Source organism: Salmo salar, unplaced genomic scaffold, assembly GCF_965601325.2.
Source record: "Salmo salar unplaced genomic scaffold, fSalSal1 ptg000357l, whole genome shotgun sequence".
NCBI lineage: Eukaryota > Metazoa > Chordata > Actinopteri > Salmoniformes > Salmonidae > Salmo > Salmo salar.
Window position 1 is genome coordinate 147831 of NW_027675358.1, and position 20498 is coordinate 168328.

General features: G+C 43.0%; 1 long non-coding RNA gene across 1 annotated transcript; it reads right to left on the minus strand.

Moving 5' to 3' along the window:
- Positions 1 to 2503: 2503 nt before the first annotated feature.
- LOC145875784 (uncharacterized) lies at positions 2504 to 16433 on the minus strand. The gene is made up of 4 exons (XR_014391332.1): positions 15962 to 16433; positions 5356 to 5514; positions 2872 to 3040; positions 2504 to 2757 (listed from the first exon to the last, which is right to left on the minus strand). It is a non-coding gene; the product is annotated as an uncharacterized LOC145875784 (long non-coding RNA).
- Between the last annotated feature and the right edge of the window lie 4065 nt (positions 16434 to 20498).

The following is a 20498-nucleotide window of genomic DNA, read 5'->3' on the forward strand; positions in this document are numbered from 1 at the left end:
AGTCTCTGGAGCTCACATCCTGGTCTGGGGTCTCTAATCAGAGGGAGGGAGGGAGGGCTACTCCTTATTACTGTACCTCACCTCAGTCTCCTTCAAGTCTCTGGAGCTCACATCCTGGTCTGGGGTCTCTAATCAGAGGGAGGGAGGGAGGGCTACTCCTTATTACTGTACCTCACCTCAGTCTCCTTCAAGTCTCTGGAGCTCACATCCTGGTCTGGGGTCTCTAATCAGAGGGAGGGAGGGAGGGCTACTCCTTATTACTGTACCTCACCTCAGTCTCCTTCAAGTCTCTGGAGCTCACATCCTGGTCTGGGGTCTCTAATCAGAGGGAGGGAGGGAGGGCTACTCCTTATTACTGTACCTCACCTCAGTCTCCTTCAAGTCTCTGGAGCTCACATCCTGGTCTGGGGTCTCTAATCAGAGGGAGGGAGGGCTACTCCTTATTACTGTACCTCACCTCAGTCTCCTTCAAGTCTCTGGAGCTCACATCCTGGTCTGGGGTCTCTAATCAGAGGGAGGGAGGGCTACTCCTTATTACTGTACCTCACCTCAGTCTCCTTCAAGTCTCTGGAGCTCACATCCTGGTCTGGGGTCTCTAATCAGAGGGAGGGAGGGCATCTCCTTATTACTGTACCTCACCTCAGTCTCCTTCAAGTCTCTGGAGCTCACATCCTGGTCTGGGGTCTCTAATCAGAGGGAGGGAGGGAGGGCATCTCCTTATTACTGTACCTCACCTCAGTCTCCTTCAAGTCTCTGGAGCTCACATCCTGGTCTGGGGTCTCTAATCAGAGGGAGGGAGGGAGGGCATCTCCTTATTACTGTACCTCACCTCAGTCTCCTTCAAGTCTCTGGAGCTCACATCCTGGTCTGGGGTCTCTAATCAGAGGGAGGGAGGGCATCTCCTTATTACTGTACCTCACCTCAGTCTCCTTCAAGTCTCTGGAGCTCACATCCTGGTCTGGGGTCTCTAATCAGAGGGAGGGAGGGCTACTCCTTATTACTGTACCTCACCTCAGTCTCCTTCAAGTCTCTGGAGCTCACATCCTGGTCTGGGGTCTCTAATCAGAGGGAGGGAGGGAGGGCTACTCCTTATTACTGTACCTCACCTCAGTCTCCTTCAAGTCTCTGGAGCTCACATCCTGGTCTGGGGTCTCTAATCAGAGGGAGGGAGGGAGGGCTACTCCTTATTACTGTACCTCACCTCAGTCTCCTTCAAGTCTCTGGAGCTCACATCCTGGTCTGGGGTCTCTAATCAGAGGGAGGGAGGGAGGGCTACTCCTTATTACTGTACCTCACCTCAGTCTCCTTCAAGTCTCTGGAGCTCACATCCTGGTCTGGGGTCTCTAATCAGAGGGAGGGAGGGTGTTGTGTGTGAAATCCCAGCCATGGTGGGATAAGGTAGAGTTCATATCTCTTTCTCTCCCTCTCCTCCTTTCTCAATCTCTCTCTCAGAAAAGGTTCTCTTCAAAGATGGCCATCAAGTCGCTCTGGAAGTTGATGTCAATGGTGTCCGCCATCTGTAGAGAGAGGGGGATGAGAGACAGAGCGAGAGAGAGAGGAATTAGATGCAGTGTTAATCTTTCCCATCTCTTCTCAGCTAAACTACCTCTCCTCTGTATTATTGTAATATAACTGAATATACATAATATAACAAGAATATACATATATTAATAAGTATCTTTATGATGATTCTCTCCTCCTCTCTCCTGCTATACCAGTATATCATGTTAGTATTATAGTAGTATTACTGCTATACTAGTATAACATGTTAGTATTATAGTAGTATAACTGCTATAAAGTATTACCACCTCTCTTCTGCTAAACTAGTATTTTATGTTAGTATTATAGTAGTATTACTGCTATAAAGTATTACCACCTCTCTCCTACTATACTAGTATAACATGTTAGTATTATAGTAGTATTACTGCTATAAAGTATTACCACCTCTCTCCTACTATACTAGTATAACATGTTAGTATTATAGTAGTATCACTGCTATAAAGTATTACCACCTCTCTCCTGCTATACTAGTATAACATGTTAGTATTATAGTAGTATTACTGCTATAAAGTATTACCACCTCTCTCCTGCTATACTAGTATAACATGTTAGTATTATAGTAGTATTACTGCTATAAAGTATTACCGCCTCTCTCCTACTATACTAGTATAACATGTTAGTATTATAGTAGTATAACTGCTATAAAGTATTACCACCTCTCTTCTGCTAGAAAAGTATATTATGTTAGTATTATAGTAGTATTACTGCTATAAAGTATTACCGCCTCTCTCCTGCTATACTAGTATAACATGTTAGTATTATAGTAGTATTACTGCTATAAAGTATTACCGCCTCTCTCCTGCTATACTAGTATAACATGTTAGTATTATAGTAGTATTACCAACTCTCTCCTGCTATACCAGTATATCATGTTAGTATTATAGTAGTATTACTGCTATAAAGTATTGCCACCTCTCTCCTGCTATACCAGTATAACATGTTAGTATTATAGTAGTATTACTGCTATAAAGTATTACCACCTCTCTCCTCCTCCTTTCCTGCTCGCGGCGTCTCGCCAGCTCCCTCTGCTGGTCCATGGCGTTCTGCTGCGGCCGAGGGTGTGGCCTGTTGAGTGGGAGGGGCCTGTGGGGAGTCGGCGGGAGGGGTTGAGGCGAAAGTTGCTCCTGGCGACGGCGAGTGTCCTCCTGGACACGCCCCCTCCCCTGCTGCTCCACAGAGTCCTCGTCGTCAAGGCTACTGGAGAAGAGAAAGTGGAGTGTCAGAGGGGGATGAGCTTAGATGGGGTGCTAGAATGAGCTTCTCCCTCTCCTCCTCCTCCTCCCTTTCCCTCCCTCCATCCTTCCCTCTTACCGTAGTTTCTCCTGCTCTCTCCTGGCCTGTGCTTTTAGCTGTTTCTCTCTCTCCTTCTCTCGGGCGACGCGACGGACCTGTTCGAAGCTGTCGCTAGAGGAGCGGACAGCGGAGGCGGGGGTGGACTGAGAACGCTGGGCCAAGAACCCATGTTCTTTAACTTCACATCCTGGGAGGGGAGGGAGAAAGTGTAGTGGGAGGGGGAAGAGTGCCACACAGACATTTCGTTAACACCCACTTTTTAAAGACATTTCACCTCCATTTTAATAACACTGCCTTACAGGAGAAGTTCTTTTTTTTAAACAACTAAATCTATTTTATTTATGTAAGTTGAATTTCATAGTAAGGGTCCAGACACTTTTTTTTTTGTGATTTCACATGCTTTTGAGAAACTTACCCCAACCAGCAAATCATGTTTTTGGGAAACCCGAGCAAATCACATCCTCATTTTGTAGTTGTGTTTCGTTAAAGCCTATTTATTGTTGTTACAAGCCGTGTTTCATTAAAGCCTGTGTAAAGTTAATTTGTTTCAATGTACCGGTAGGCACCTGCGGCTTATAGACATGTGCGACTTATTTATGTTCAAAATAATACTTTTTTTAAAATTCAGTGGGTGCGGCTTATATTCAGGTGCGCTTAATAGTCCGGGAAATTACGCCAGTTGTTCTGTATAGACGCATAAACACTCCCGTCTACAGACTTCCTTTGGACGACCGATATCTAATGAGGCTTTGGCTAGTTGTTCTGGACGACCGATATCTAATGAGGCTTTGGCTAGTTGTTCTGGACGACCGATATCTAATGAGGCTTTGGCTAGTTGTCCTGGACGACCGATATCTAATGAGGCTTTGGCTAGTTGTCCTGGACGACCGATATCTAATGAGGCTTTGGCTAGTTGTCCTGGACGACCGATATCTAATGAGGCTTTGGCTAGTTGTTCTGGACGACCGATATCTAATGAGGCTTTGGCTAGTTGTTCTGGACGACCGATATCTAATGAGGCTTTGGCTAGTTGTCCTGGACGACCGATATCTAATGAGGCTTTGGCTAGTTGTTCTGGACGACCGATATCTAATGAGGCTTTGGCTAGTTGTTCTGGACGACCGATATCTAATGAGGCTTTGGCTAGCTGTTCTGGACGACCGATATCTAATGAGGCTTTGGCTAGTTGTTCTGGACGACCGATATCTAATGAGGCTTTGGCCCCTGAAAAAGGGGAGAAATAATCCCGAGTGTGATACGGTATTGTTTCCTCACTGAGAACTTTTACTGTAATGAGGAAAAGACCGCGATTTCCCCGCGAACTTGGCTGGAGACCAGAGCAATCGATCTCAGGCTCATAGATTAAAGAGCATTTAGTAGATCACAGATTAACACTTTTCCCCTTCAATTTGGCACCACAAAATAAAGTAATCAATATAACGGTTTACACATTCCTTTTACAATTCTTACCTTTTGTACGCTTGATGGATTTTTAACTTTTTAACACAATTATATGAATGTTATCCATCTCTATCAACTAATACAGAATGCATGATATTTTTAACCTTAGATGTTTTAAGATCCTCACATACTATGAACTTACTAATAATTTTTAATGTATAACAGGCTATGAGTATTTCCTGTAACCTGTCACATATACAGGGGGTACCAGGTAGTAATGAGGCTATATACAGGGGGTACCAGGTAGTAATGAGGCTATATACAGGGGGTACCAGGTAGTAATGAGGCTATATACAGGGGGTACCAGGTAGTAATGAGGCTATATACAGGGGCTACCAGGTAGTAATGAGGCTATATACAGGGGGTACCAGGTAGTAATGAGGCTATATACAGGGGGTACCGGGTAGTAATGAGGCTATATACAGGGGGTACCAGGTAGTAATGAGGCTATATACAGGGGGTACCAGGTAGTAATGAGGCTATATACAGGGGGTACCAGGTAGTAATGAGGCTATATACAGGGGGTACCAGGTAGTAATGAGGCTATATACAGGGGGTACCAGGTAGTAATGAGGCTATATACAGGGGGTACCAGGTAGTAATGAGCGCTATATACAGGGGGTACCAGGTAGTAATGAGGCTATATACAGGGGGTACCAGGTAGTAATGAGGCTATATACAGGGGGTACCAGGTAGTAATGAGGCTATATACAGGGGGTACCAGGTAGTAATGAGGCTATATACAGGGGGTACCGGGTAGTAATGAGGTTATATACAGGGGGTACCGGGTAGTAATGAGGCTATATACAGGGGGTACCAGGTAGTAATGAGGCTATATACAGGGGGTACCAGGTAGTAATGAGGCTATATACAGGGGGTACCAGGTAGTAATGAGGCTATATACAGGGGGTACCAGGTAGTAATGAGGCTATATACAGGGGGTACCAGGTAGTAATGAGGCTATATACAGGGGGTACCGGGTAGTAATGAGGCTATATACAGGGGGTACCAGGTAGTAATGAGGTTATATACAGGGGGTACCTCCTCTCCTCTCTGACTAATGACTGACTCCTGGAGGATCCTGGGAGCGTCCGCGGACAGGATGGCGTGCATTGCCACGGCGATGATCGTCCCCGCCCCCCTCTCCCTCAGCATCTCCGCTGCCGCCACGAAACCCACCGCATCATCGATGATGTCATCCTGACACACACACACACACACACACACACACACACACACACACACACACACACACACACACACACACACACACACACACACACACACACACACACACACACACACACACAGAGACTGATAGATTATGGTAAAGGTCCTGAGGACAGGGTACTAACCTACCCAACCCTCTAACGGGGTACTAACCTACCCAACCCTCTAACGGGGTACTAACCTACCCAACCCTCTAACAGGGTACTAACCTACCCAACCCTCTAACTAACAGGGTACTAACCTACCCAACCCCCTAACAGGGTACTAACCTACCCAACCCTCTAACAGGGTACTAACCTACCCAACCCTCTAACGGGGTACTAACCTACCCAACCCTCTAACAGGGTACTAACCTACCCAACCCTCTAACGGGGTACTAACCTACCCAACCCTCTAACAGGGTACTAACCTACCCAACCCTCTAATGGGGTACTAACCCACCCAAACCTTCTAAAGGGGTACTAACCCCCCCAACCCTCTAACGGGGTACTAACCTACCCAACCCTCTAACGGGGTACTAACCTACCCAACCCTCTAACGGGGTACTAACCCACCCAACCCTCTAACAGGGTACTAACCTACCCAACCCTCTAACGGGGTACTAACCCACCCAACCCTCTAACAGGGTACTAACCTACCCAACCCCCTAACAGGGTACTAACCCACCCAACCCTCTAACAGGGTACTAACCTACCCAACCCTCTAACAGGGTACTAACCTACCCAACCCTCTAACGGGGTACTAACCTACCCAACCCTCTAACAGGGTACTAACCTACCCAACCCTCTAATGGGGTACTAACCCACCCAAACCTTCTAAAGGGGTACTAACCTACCCAACCCTCTAACGGGGTACTAACCTACCCAACCCTCTAACGGGGTACTAACCCACCCAACCCTCTAACAGGGTACTAACCTACCCAACCCTCTAACGGGGTACTAACCCACCCAACCCTCTAACAGGGTACTAACCTACCCAACCCCCTAACAGGGTACTAACCCACCCAACCCTCTAACAGGGTACTAACCTACCCAACCCTCTAACAGGGTACTAACCTACCCAACCCTCTAACAGGGTACTAACCTACCCAACCCTCTAACAGGGTACTAACCTACCCAACCCTCTAACAGGGTACTAACCTACCCAACCCTCTAACGGGGTACTAACCTACCCAACCCTCTAACGGGGTACTAACCTACCCAACCCTCTAACGGGGTACTAACCTACCCAACCCTCTAACGGGGTACTAACCTACCCAACCCTCTAACGGGGTACTAACCTACCCAACCCTCTAACAGGGTACTAACCTACCCAACCCTCTAACGGGGTACTAACCTACCCAACCCTCTAACGGGGTAATAACCTACCCAACCCTCTAACGGGGTACTAACCTACCCAACCCTCTAACAGGGTACTAACCTACCCAACCCCCTAACAGGGTACTAACCTACCCAACCCTCTAACGGGGTACTAACCTACCCAACCCTCTAACGGGGTACTAACCTACCCAACCCTCTAACGGGGTACTAACCTACCCAACCCTCTAACGGGGTACTAACCTACCCAACCCTCTAACGGGGTACTAACCTACCCAACCCTCTAACGGGGTACTAACCTACCCAACCCTCTAACGGGGTACTAACCTACCCAACCCTCTAACGGGGTACTAACCTACCCAACCCTCTAACGGGGTACTAACCTACCCAACCCTCTAACGGGGTACTAACCTACCCAACCCTCTAACGGGGTACTAACCTACCCAACCCCCTAACGGGGTACTAACCTACCCAACCCTCTAACGGGGTACTAACCTACCCAACCCTCTAACGGGGTACTAACCTACCCAACCCTCTAACGGGGTACTAACCTACCCAACCCTCTAACGGGGTACTAACCTACCCAACCCTCTAACGGGGTACTAACCTACCCAACCCTCTAACGGGGTACTAACCTACCCAACCCTCTAACGGGGTACTAACCTACCCAACCCTCTAACGGGGTACTAACCTACCCAACCCTCTAACGGGGTACTAACCTACCCAACCCTCTAACAGGGTACTAACCTACCCAACCCTCTAACAGGGTACTAACCTACCCAACCCTCTAACGGGGTACTAACCTACCCAACCCTCTAACAGGGTACTAACCTACCCAACCCTGCCTTTAGGGAACTGTGGTTGTGGGTAGTGTAGTCCTACCTCCTCCTGTATGTACTGCAGTAGGAGGGGGTTGTGGGTAGTGTAGTCCTACCTCCTCCTGTACATACTGCAGTAGGAGGGGGTTGTGGGTAGTGTAATCCTACCTCCTCCTGGATGTACTGCAGTAGGAGGGGGTTGTGGGTAGTGTAGTCCTACCTCCTCCTGTATGTACTGCAGTAGGAGGGGTTGTGGGTAGTGTAGTCCTACCTCCTCCTGTAGATACTGCAGTAGGAGGGGGTTGTGGGTAGTGTAGTCCTACCTCCTGTATGTACTGCAGTAGGAGGGGGTTGTGGGTAGTGTAGTCCTACCTCCTCCTGTACGTACTGCAGTAGGAGGGGGTTGTGGGTAGTGTAGTCCTACCTCCTCCTGTTTGTACTGCAGTAGGAGGGGGTTGTGGGTAGTGTAATCCTACCTCCTCCTGGATGTACTGCAGTAGGAGGGGGTTATGCAAATTAACTGAATCCCCCCCAAAAAAACATTTCCACTGCATTTCAGCCCTGCCACAAAAGGACCAGCATGTCAGTGATTCTCTCGTTAACAGGTGTGAGTGTTGACGAGGACAAGGCTGGAGATCACTCTGTCATGCTGATTGAGTTCGAATAACAGACTGGAAGCTTCGGGTGTACACCGTTAGTTTATACTGGATACACCTGGTGTACACCGTTAGTTTATACTGGATACACCTGGTGTACACCGTTAGTTTATACTGCATACACCGGGTGTACAACCTTAGTTTATACTGGATACACCGGGTGTACACCGTTAGTTTATACTGGATACACCGGGTGTACACCGTTAGTTTATACTGGATACACAGGGTGGACACCATTTAGTTTATACTGGATACACCGGGTGTACAACTTTAGTTTATACTGAATACACCGGGGGTACACCGTTAGTTTATACTGGATACACCGGGTGGGTTAGTTCTTCTTGAGAGAACTAACCCAAAATGAGTCGAACTAACCCAAAATTAGTTGAAAGGCTAAGGGATTCTCTTCCTGAGAAGAAGCTGACAGCCTTCAAACAGAGCAAAAAAAGTGGTCCCAAACAATATGTCAAAATGAATAAAAAAATGATACAGCTGTCTTTAATAAGATCAAACTGAACTAACTGCTATCTTGAAATGTTGAAAAAGTGTTTTTAAATAGGCATCCTATCATTTGAAAATTAGTTGAAAGGCTAAGTGATTCTCCTCCTGAGAAGAAGCTGACAGCCTTCAAACATAGTGCAAAAAAAGTGTCACTGAGAAATAGGATAATTATGAAACATGAAAACTATATTGTCTGACTCAGCTACTATGCATGTTGGTTGGACAACACGAACACTTCGCTCGCTACATGTGAAAATTAAAAAGGATGGTTAGGATACTTAGCATGTTAGCTAACCCTTCCCTAACCACTAGCCCAGGGGTTCTCAAACTTTTTTGTGATAGCAAATTCATCAGTGACCCCCTCATAATCAGAACACAACTCGAGTGAGATAAAAAATATCATACAAGGAGTTTTACCATGATTTCGTGTGCAAGGCCGGACAAACCAAGTCTCGGGCCCTGAGAATGAACATTTTAAAGGTCTGCCTCTTGGAGGGAAAAAAACTTGCTAATGTTGTCATGGGGCAGAGAAATGTTTCTTGTTGCAACTATAACGCTAATATCCTGCAGTTCTACACATGTTGTCATGGGGCAGAGAAATGTTTCTTGTTGCAACTATAACGCTAATATCCTGCAGTTCTACACATGTTGTCATGGGGCAGAGAAATGTTTCTTGTTGCAACTATAACGCTAATATCCTGCAGTTCTACACATGTTGTCATGGGGCAGAGAAATGTTTCTTGTTGCAACTATAACGCTAATATCCTGCAGTTCTACACATGTTGTCATGGGGCAGAGAAATGTTTCTTGTTGCAACTATAACGCTAATATCCTGCAGTTCTACACATGTTGTCATGGGGCAGAGAAATGTTTCTTGTTGCAACTATAACGCTAATATCCTGCAGTTCTACACATGTTGTCATGAGGCAGAGAAATGTTTCTTGTTGCAACTATAACGCTAATATCCTGCAGTTCTACACATGTTGTCATGAGGCAGAGAAATGTTTCTTGTTGCAACTATAACGCTAATATCCTGCAGTTCTACACATGTTGTCATGGGGCAGAGAAATGTTTCTTGTTGCAACTATAACGCTAATATCCTGCAGTTCTACACATGTTGTCATGAGGCAGAGAGAAAACGACTGTGTAACGAAGACGCTGTGAGTTGAGAAGCAGGTGAAACGTTTAATAAAACAACAAACGAGACAACATAACAGTAGCGTCTTTGCATGTACACAGGATCAATACTGACTGGGGAAGGAACCTAAGGGAGGGCCAGATATAGGGGTGGTAATAAGTAAGGTAATGGAGTCCAGGTTTGCCTCATGACAACGTGCAGGTGCTCGTAATGATGGATCCCAGGACCGGCGGTTAGTATACCGGCGACGTCAAACACCGGAGGGGAGGAGCGAGAGCAGACGTGACAGACTGCCACCTCTCATTGAAGCCATGGAAGTTCACGGCCGACCGCACCACTGCAGGCATTGTTAGCAGAAAACAGGATCCCCCATAATAGTGAAATAAATAAATAGAAAGTCAATCATGGTACCAATAAATGCTTCTAATACACCAGATGTATGTCCTTGAACCGATTATGTTTAAATCTCATTTAAAAAGCATTTTTGAAACGGTCTGTTTGAGATACAAGTTTGAGGTGGCTTTTTTAAAGTATTTTTTCTCCAATTAATGCTTCGGCCACAAATACGAGTATAGTCAAAATTATTTGGGTATGAGTTAACAGAACATTAACTTTTAAAAGTTTGATTTTCACTGGACAATTACTTTAAATTACAGTGCATTTATGTAAAAAAAATATAGTATTGAAGTATTGAGATGGAAAATGTATAATAGGTGGAGTACTGTGGATACCAATAGGCTCATGTTGCCCAAGGTTTAATAACAAACATTGTAGATTAATAATATTACATTGTATTGTATTACACCCTCTAAACTTCCACGGATCCCTGGGGCAAAATGTGTTTTTTCAGTTGTTGGATCCCCCCGCTCCCTTTTGCCCTCAGAACAACCTCAATGCGTTGGAGCATGGACTCTACAAGGTGTCGAAAGCATTCCACAGGGATGCTGGCCCATGTTGACTCAAATGCTTCCCACAGTTGTGTCAAGTTGGCTGGATGTCCTTTTGTCTTGCCCATTTACCTTCTGAATGGCACACATACACAGTACATGTCTCAATTGTCTCAAGGCTTAAAAAGCCTTCTTTAACCTGTCTCCTCTCTTTCATCTACACGGATGGAAGTGGATTTAACAGGTGACATCAATAAGGGATCATATCTTTTTCCTGAATCCCCTGTTTTCAATACAGGTATAACGACACTGAGCTTTTTTTTCGAAAATGTTTTATGAGGTTGGAGAACACATTTGGGAGGGATCTTGAAACTTTGCCGCAAGTGGATCTTTTAGCAAGACAATAACCCCAAGCACACATCAAAATCCACAAAGAAATGGTTAATTGACCACAAAATCAACATTTTGAATGGCCGTCTCAGGATTTGATCCCCATTGAAAACCTGTGGTTTGAATTGAAGAGGGCAGTCCATAAACGCAGACGAAGGATATCAAGGATCTGGAAATATTCTGTATGGAGGAGTGGTCTAAGATCCATCCCAATGTGTTCTCCAATCATCATTAAAAAAGTGTTTAAGGCTGTGTTGTTATCCTCGCAAGGGGAGGATGCTAGAGTATTAAAAACAGGGGTGCCAATCATTTTGATAATTTTGTATTACTTGTTTAACAAAATCTCTTGCTCTGAGCACTTGCATTAGTATAAAATAATATAATTTTCCCTTTTTTTGCATTCAAATACTGTAGAATTAGTAGTATTTGTATTATATATTTTATATAGTATTTTTTGCTCATCTTTCTCAAGGGTGCCAATAATTTGGGACTTGACTGTATGTAATCAAATAGTCCATATTTCAGAGGTACCTTTTGTATGAGGTAAGATGTTCCTTCTAAATCTTGTTATTGCGTAACATTTTTATGCTTGTCTTTGAAACGAATAGTCCAAGAGTACCCAATGTTCAGAACCAGATTTTGGTTTCAGCTGACAACTACATACCTTTGCCTTTCAATCTCCTACACAATATCCCCTTGACTGGTGTGCATGAAGATATCAAGAGAGACAGACATCTAGCAAGAAAAAGTCAATTGGAGGGAACACTGACAGATCAGCGCAACAAGACCATGGATTTTTACACTGGCTGCAGTGAGCAGAAAGCAAGAAAACTCAATAAAAAAATGTGAAAATGCGTAAAATAACATTGTGAATCCGACTGAGTGAAAACAATTCACAATTCTCCTACATTTACAGTCCTAGTTATCATTGCCCAAAACAAAGGGAATCATTTCAAACATCTCACACATTTTTGCTTATTGTGTCCATTGACTAGAATTCATATATATTTGGGTTAAAAGACCAATTCAGTGGAAAAACAAAATGGGGTAAAAATAGCCCAGCCCAGTTAATATTGACTGCAGCTGCAGCTCTTCAGGCAGCAGCACTCCCACTTCATCTTACGTTAGGGACACAGATCAAGGGTTCTCCAGGGACTGACAGTATTCTTCAAGCTAATTACATCCAGTTTATTTGGGGTGTCAGGTAGCCTAGTGCCTAGTGGTTAGCGCATTGGGCCAGTAACCGAAAGGTTGTTGGATCGAATCCCTGAGCTGACAAGGTAAAAAATCTGTCATTCTGCCCTAAATAAGGCAGTTAACCCACTGTTCCCTGGTAGGCTGTCATTGTAAATAAGAATTTGTTCTTAACTGACTTGCCTAGTCAAAATAAAAGGTTAAATTGACAGCACCTTGTCTCTGCAAGCCAAGTAGGAAGGTTAGTTCACCTCACAAACCAGAGTCCATTTTTTTATTTTGATTAACATCGAGGATGAGTGCCATGGGAACTATCGGTATGGCCCAGCAGGACCAGCCTAAGTGACAGGCCTCACATGTTTAATATAATGCACACAAAATAATGGAGCCCTTAACCTTCACGGCACATTCAACGTTTTTTTTTTCTCTCCATGCAATCCTCGCACGCAGACGTATGTGTGTGTGCAACAGGCTGAATGAAGCTAATGAATCCAACATGGACAGAGAGGCTGCATTGTTTTGTTCATCATGAACCATGCCTATAGACCAATCACCATGACTAATTAGCTCAACTAAGAGCAGCAATTTACTCTACAGGCCATAATGGGAGGTGGAAGCTCAACTTGCAATATTTAATGCTCTTATATAATGACACATAACCAGTGGTGTAAAGTACTCAAGTAAAAATACTTTAAAGTACTACTTAAGTCATTTTCTGGGGGGTATCTGTACTTTACTATTTATATTTGACAACTTTTACTTTTACTTTGCTACCTTCCTAAAGAAAATAATGTACTTTTTACTCCATACATTTTCCCTGACACCCAGAAGTACTTGTTATGTTTCGAATGCTTAGCAAGACAGGAAAAAGGTCAAATTCACACACTTATCAAGAGAACATCCCTGGTCATCCCTTCTAACTCTGGCAGACTCACTAATCACAAATGCGTTGTTTTTAAATGATGTTGGAGTGTTGGAGTGTGCCCCTGGCTATCTGTAAAAAAAAAAGGCAATAAAAAAATGGTGCTGTCTGGTTTGCTGGGAGTTAAAAAAATGAACCCCAAAAGGTTCTTTGAGGAACCATGATAAGGGGTTCTTCGAAGAACTTAGAGGAGTTCCCACAAAATGTTCTTCAAATAACTTATAGGGGTTCCCCCACAGTTCCAGTTTGAAGAACCCCTAAAGGATACTCCAGGAACCTTTACTTTTTAGAGTGTATATTGATAAAAGTCACCTGGTCCGAGAGACATTTACATAGTTATACATGTATAAACCAATTTGGGGTGAAATAGCGGCCACAACAGACAGACCTGATATCGACCATAATTCGACGTCCATGGACGTCACGTGCTGAGGGGGTATGACCAAAGTTATTCTATTTAGCTACACTTTGTAGTACATTTTTACACTATAATAAATGTTTCTGATGCCACATCGCCCGTTTTCAAAGGGAGTCGTTGGTTTTTAGGGGCAGTCGCTTTTTAGCTTTTTGTCTGAAAGTATTTTCTCAACTGCGATACCAACTCCACTCTATAAGGAATGTGAAATGATTTATACTTGTACTTTTAATACTTAAGTATATTTTAACAATTACATTTACTTTTGATATTTAAAACCAAATACTTTTAGACTTTTACTTTCCCTTTTACTTGAGTAATTTTCTATTAAAGGTATTTTTACTTTTACTCAAGGATGACAATTCAGTACTTTTTTCCACCACTGCACATAACTGAGATTTATAGCTGGTAAGATCCCTGGGTGGACCAATTCAAAACTGTGGGGATATAGAAAATCTGATTACAGCTATTATTATAAATTAAACTGAGCCTTACACTGTGCATTCCATCTCAATTATATGAGGATTAAGAACGACTAAGACCTGAAATCAAAATGCTGAACAAAAGAAAAAAAGCATTTTGTTTGATGGCATACAGATTTATCTTTTAAGTTTCGGGAGGTACAAGATCTGTACCCTTGTTAAACGTCTTTGGTTGTAACTAAAGTGGAGATGACAGGCGGAAATGTCCCCTGTGTGCCCATAGCAATGCCTGAGGCTGTGGGGGACACTGTCACAACAACTACACAACTGATCCTCACAGCAAGACATGACTTCATCCGCACAATCTTTTAGTTTTACAACAAAACAAATCTCACAAACCAATGCAAATGACAAAAGAGAAGCAGTATAACAATAGACTAACAAATGCCCTTGATACAAATTAAAATGGATATAGAGGTGTCTGTGGAAAGTAAAATGCCTAAGTGGTAGGCAGAAGTGTGTGGTGAACGTTTGAGGAGCAGTGGTAGCTAGCTGGGTAAGGAGGGCTGACTGACCACGGGGCTTATGAAGCTTGTGTTTGTCATGCATGCAGTGGATGTGTGTTTGTTTGTGTGAGGAGAGCCGTGGCGATCTCCTTGGGTGAGAGGCGAGGCGTAGGGAAGGCTGTTGGATTAGGGGCTAGGTCAGGGCTCCCACCCTGGAGCAGGAATAATGGACTGGCCATCTCTACTCGATGTCCCCCCAAGCCAGGGCTGTCTTTACTGTCATGGCCTAGCTGTACTAGAACACAGCAGTGACTCCATCTCTCTCACACTCCCTCGCCTCCTTATCTCTTTTCTACCCTTCTCCAAAGTCCACTCAATCTATGACGACTCCCCCATACTGCATATCTCTTCCCAGCCTTCTCTTTCCACACCTTCTCTCATCTACCTCTTACTTTCTCTATGAATCCATTTTATTTTGCTGTTACAGGATGTGTGAAGAGCACTGTGAAAGGCGCTTTATTCCTGAATCCAGCTATCCGTAGATCTATAGGTGACTCCTCGCTTGCTCTGTTGATCTTTGTTGTGTTTGTTAACCATGTACAGTAGTCTCATCGTTCTACTCCCTGTCAATATACTGTGGTCTCAATCACACTCATCTAATGAACAGGCACCCCACCCAGAGCACGTCACTCCATCAACTGTCCTGCTGTCTGCAGCTAGGGAGAGCCAGCAGCACAGGACTTAGTGAACAAAGCAACACATATTGTGAGTGTGACTGTATCTGTGTGTACGGTATGAGAAGAGCGATACAGAGACACAGAACGTCATTGTTCTCTACACTCAATCATAAAAGTTCACTTTCCAAAGCACATCTTTGTTTTTTGTTTTTTACCTGGAAGCCATATCAAATATATCTCAGATTATAAGTAAATGCATAGTAACAGCTCATTACCACAATTAAACTAAACAACACAGCCTCTGTCGACACATCATCTGGCTTCAGACAGAAGCTGTTGAATATTTTTTTACCGCAAACATAACATACAGTCTGCAAGCGTATGAAATATACATAACTCGGCATCTAGTAGATATTCAGTTTTCCCGATTATAAACAGATAGAAATGCCATGCACCACAAGTGATTCATTTCAATAAAAAGGCTTACTTCAAGTCTAGCAAACCAAACACTATAATTTCAGTACAACATGCAGTTGAACACATGTACAGTATATAAACTATCAAGAGAATCTCACCTGCATTGTCACTGCACTTGTTAAAAGTCCACCTTTAGTGCCTGCAATATTGTGGAGAAGTATATGGTCCAATGGTCATTGATGCCCTTTTCGGAGTAAATCCGGCTGATAGGAGACAGGAAATGTATAGTCCTTGTATCACGCTGCCTCCACAGAATTCGTACACCTACAGTAGACAGAGAAGCACTGCGTCACTGTACTGTCTTTCTTGCATTCTTTATTTACTTCACTCTCTGTGTTTCAGCCTTCGCTATCTGTCTGTCTCTCTCTCACTCTCTCTCAACCTCTTTTGCTTTCTCTCTCTCTCTCTCTAGTAGTCTCTGAGTCTCTCTCACATGAGCACGCTTTCTCGCTCTTCCACAATTACAGCTGCAAGCTACAGTCCACACAGAGCAGCTTCTCTCTCCCAGTCTCTTTCCCCCACACTTTCCCTCCCCCTTCTGTCTCTCACCACTCCAAGCGACTTATATGCCCTATGTCTTGTGCGCTCTCTACACTCATAAAAAAGGTGCTATCTGTCCCCATAAGAGAACCATTTGACTAACCTTTTTTGGTTCCAAGTAGAACACTTTTGGTTCCTGATAGAAACTTTGAGGTTCCATGTAGAACCATTTCCACAGAGGGTTCTACATGGAACTAGTGCTGAGCGATAAGTGTTTTTTGAGCTCGATTCGGTTTTGGGTTCGATTATAAAAAAATAATTATGTTTTTTTATTTTGTTTACGATAATTTTTTTCAAAATTAAATGCATTATGAAATAATGACATTCAAAGGATTTTAGAGCTTTTTAATTGAAATTCTAAAGCCAACAACAGTGAACATTCACATTCAATTATTTCTGTCAGGTCCACATTGGGTTGACATCAATAGAAAAATAGGAAATTGCTATGAAATAATACAATATTTCAGTTGTGTATATTACTTAGTTTTATTTGATGGCTTTATTATTTTTAATTCCTTAAAGTCATCATCTCATCTCTGCTCAGGCAGTAGCAGCTAGCCAGACAAAGTTATCTCTGCGCACCCTGTACTGTACTGTCTTTAGTCATCCTATTCAGCTAGGCAAGCCTGCCTAAGTATGTTGCAGAGCTGTCTGACAAAATTATTTGACTAGCTCTTCAAAGTAGATAACCAACCTGGACTGGGGGGTAGATGTAACTTAGTAAACGAAATCTGGGACACTTCAATTATACTGAACAAAAATATAAATGCAATGTGCAACAATTTCAAAGATTTTACTGAGTTACAGTTCATATAAGGAAATCAGTCAATTTAAATAAATTCATTAGACCCTAATCTATGGATTTCACATGACAATATTGAATAAAATATTCAATATTTTATCAATATTGATAAAACAATATTGGCCTCATTATGGGCCTCAGAATCTCGTCACGGTATTTATGTGCATTCAAATTGCCATTTTTTTGTTGTCTGTATTTTATGCCTACCCATACCATAACCCCACCGCCACCATGGGGCACTATGTTCACACGTTGACATCAGCAAACCTCTCGCCCACACAACGCCATACACGTGGTCTGCGGTTGAGAGGCCGGTTGGTCGTACTGCCAAATTCTTTAAAGCAACGTTGGAGGTGGCTTCTGGTAGAGAAATTAACATTAAATTATCTGGCAACAGCTTTGGTGGACATTCTTGCAGTCAGCATGCCAATTGCACGGTCCCTCAAAACTTGAGACATCTGTGGCATTGTGTTGTGTGACAAAACTGCACATTTTAGAGTGGCCCTTTATTGTCCCCCAGCACAAGGTGCACCTGTGTAATGATCATGCTGTTTATTCAGCTTCTTGATATGCCACACCTGTCAGGTGGATGGATTATCTTAGCAAAAGAGAAATGCTCACTAACAAGGATGTAAACAAAATGTGAGAGAAATAAGCTTTTTGTGCGTATGGAACATTTCTGGGATATTTTATTTCAGCTCATGAAACATGGGACCAACACTTTACATGTTGAGTTTATATTTTTGTTCAATGTAGTATGATGTTACGAATTACAATTCGTATGATATGTTGCTAATTGCAATTTGTTATGAATTGCAAATAATGCAATATGTTATGAATTTGCAAAACTTCAAATTTGTTGTGGCTAACGTTAGCTAGGTGGCTAACACTAACCTTAACTAGGTGGCTAACGTTAGCTAAGCTAGAGGATAGGGTTAGGGGTTATTGTTAGGGTTAAGGTTAGGGTTGAGGTTAGGAGTTTGGTTAAAGGGATAAGGTTAGGGGATTTTTTAGCTAACATGCCAAGTAGTTGCAAAGTAGCTAAAAAGTAGTTGCTAATTAGCAAAAATGTTAAAGTTGTACATGATGACATTCAAATACACAACCTTTGGGTTGCTAGACCCAACCACCCCGACCAACCACCCAACTTTTGTTTTTGCCATAATTAACCTTCTGTCTTATGTAACCATACCAAACATAACACATCATACTAATTTGGAGGTCCCGGATTTACATTTACTATGTTACATCTAGTCTATGAGACCAGGCTGAGTTAAGGCATACTTTCACAAACTGTCTCTATCCCTCTCTCATTGTTGTGTTGTGTACATCTCCTATGTGGTTTATGCGGTCTGTGTGTATCTAACCTAAAGTAGCAGGCGTAAAAGTTTCTCTCTGTCCGAGCTGGAAAGAACAGCCAGCTTGCAGAGGTGCAAAATGTACTCAATAGTCATAGTTGAGTAAAAGTAAAGATACCTTAATAGAAAATGACTCAAGTAGTAGTGGAAGTCACCCAGTAAAATACGACTTCAGTAATTAGATTTTTATTTTAATTTAACTAGGAAAGTCAGTTAAGAACAAATATTTATTATTTACAATGACGGCCTACCCTGGTCAAAACCGGACGACGCTGGGCCAATTGTGCGCCACCCTATGGGACTCTCAATCACGGCCGGATGTGATACAGCCTGGATTCAAACCAGGGACTGAAGTGACACCTCTTGCACTGAGATGCAGTGCCTTAGACCGCTGCGCCACTCAGGAATAAAAGTCTAAAAGTATTTGGATTTAAATATACTTAAAAAAAATGGAATTGCTAAAGTAAAAATAATTTCAAAATACTTATATTAAGCAAACCAGATGGCACAATGTTTTTGTGGATAGCAAGAAAGACATCTGCCTCACCTGCCCTGAATGACGGGTTGCCACTGGCTAGTACACATGATTCAATTATTTTGGATAAGATATTTGTATTTGTCAAAAGGGCAGTTGAGCATCGTGTCACCAGAATAAGACCCTCGATATTTATTGGAAAGGAGCACCAAGCTCATCACCGTGCACTTTCAACACTGTGAAATTCATCATAATATACTTAATCTGTTGCCTAAGAAACTGCATGGTTTCCTGAGTAGTAGTGGGAGGGCCACACTCAATATCATCGCGTGACAAGTTTACTTCGATATGATGGAAATGACATAAAGATTTGAGCATAAAGGCGTTTCCACCGCCATTTCTCGCATAATTAATTTTACAGACAAAAATATCCCACCATGTCGAACGAACAAATTAAAAACTGTTGATAAAAACGTGGTTAATGTAGTTAATTACGACATTTCTGCGCTGAACTAGGTTGAATATTTGGTTAATGAAAACTACAACTCCCTTCAGCCCAGTGTCCCACATAGTTCTTGACTTGATTTCTCTCGTGAATGATTTGATTTCTCTCTGGAGAAACGGCGCGTTGGGATCACAGAAATAACGAACTAAATGGAATTCAAGTCATTGAACCCACATCGGTCAATTAGTTGTTGAATAACCGGAGAAAAAAATACGAAATTTCGGTTAATCGCTCAGCACTTGCCCTCTCTCCAGTGCTTAATTTTAGCCGGATCCTACTGGAACAGGATCTGGCACCTCTCCGTCTTGGAACAGTTTCGTTTTGTCCGGATCCGGTACCTCTTCTGGCATGAAAAATAATTGTCACTTTTTGCAATGTAAAGATTCTAATAAACGTGATCAAAGTTCTTTGGAGTTGCCTCTTCTTTAATCCCCCCCCCATCTCTCACTACAATGAGATTCACTTTCTATTATCTCTCTCTCCCGCTCTCTACTCCGATAGACATGAGCCTGCAACTCTCATCTCTCCAGCATTGCAATTCATAATGTCCTTATAGAGCCGCGCAAAGGGTTGAAATACATTTGACAAAGTTATGGTTACTGCTGTCTGTTGAGAAATAAATTAAATAGGCCTAGGCTATTGATGGATTCAATGTCGTTTTCATTGATCTCAGATTCTCAGTTTGTCAGTGTCTAAATTGCCTGTCATTTCGATCATTTTGTGCTTTCAAGACAACTTGGAACTCGAAAAAAAATAAGCCGAATCATGATGTCAGTGATCGTCAGGTCGGAAAGTCGGAGCTCTAGAAGAGGCCAGAGTTCCCCATGTGGAATTTCAAATTGGATGACCATCCAAAACAATTTTTTCCAGTCTGAGCTCGTTATTTCCCCAATTTCGCAGTTGTCTTGAACGCACGGAAGTCTGAAGTCGTAGATTGCCCAACTCCGAGTTCCCA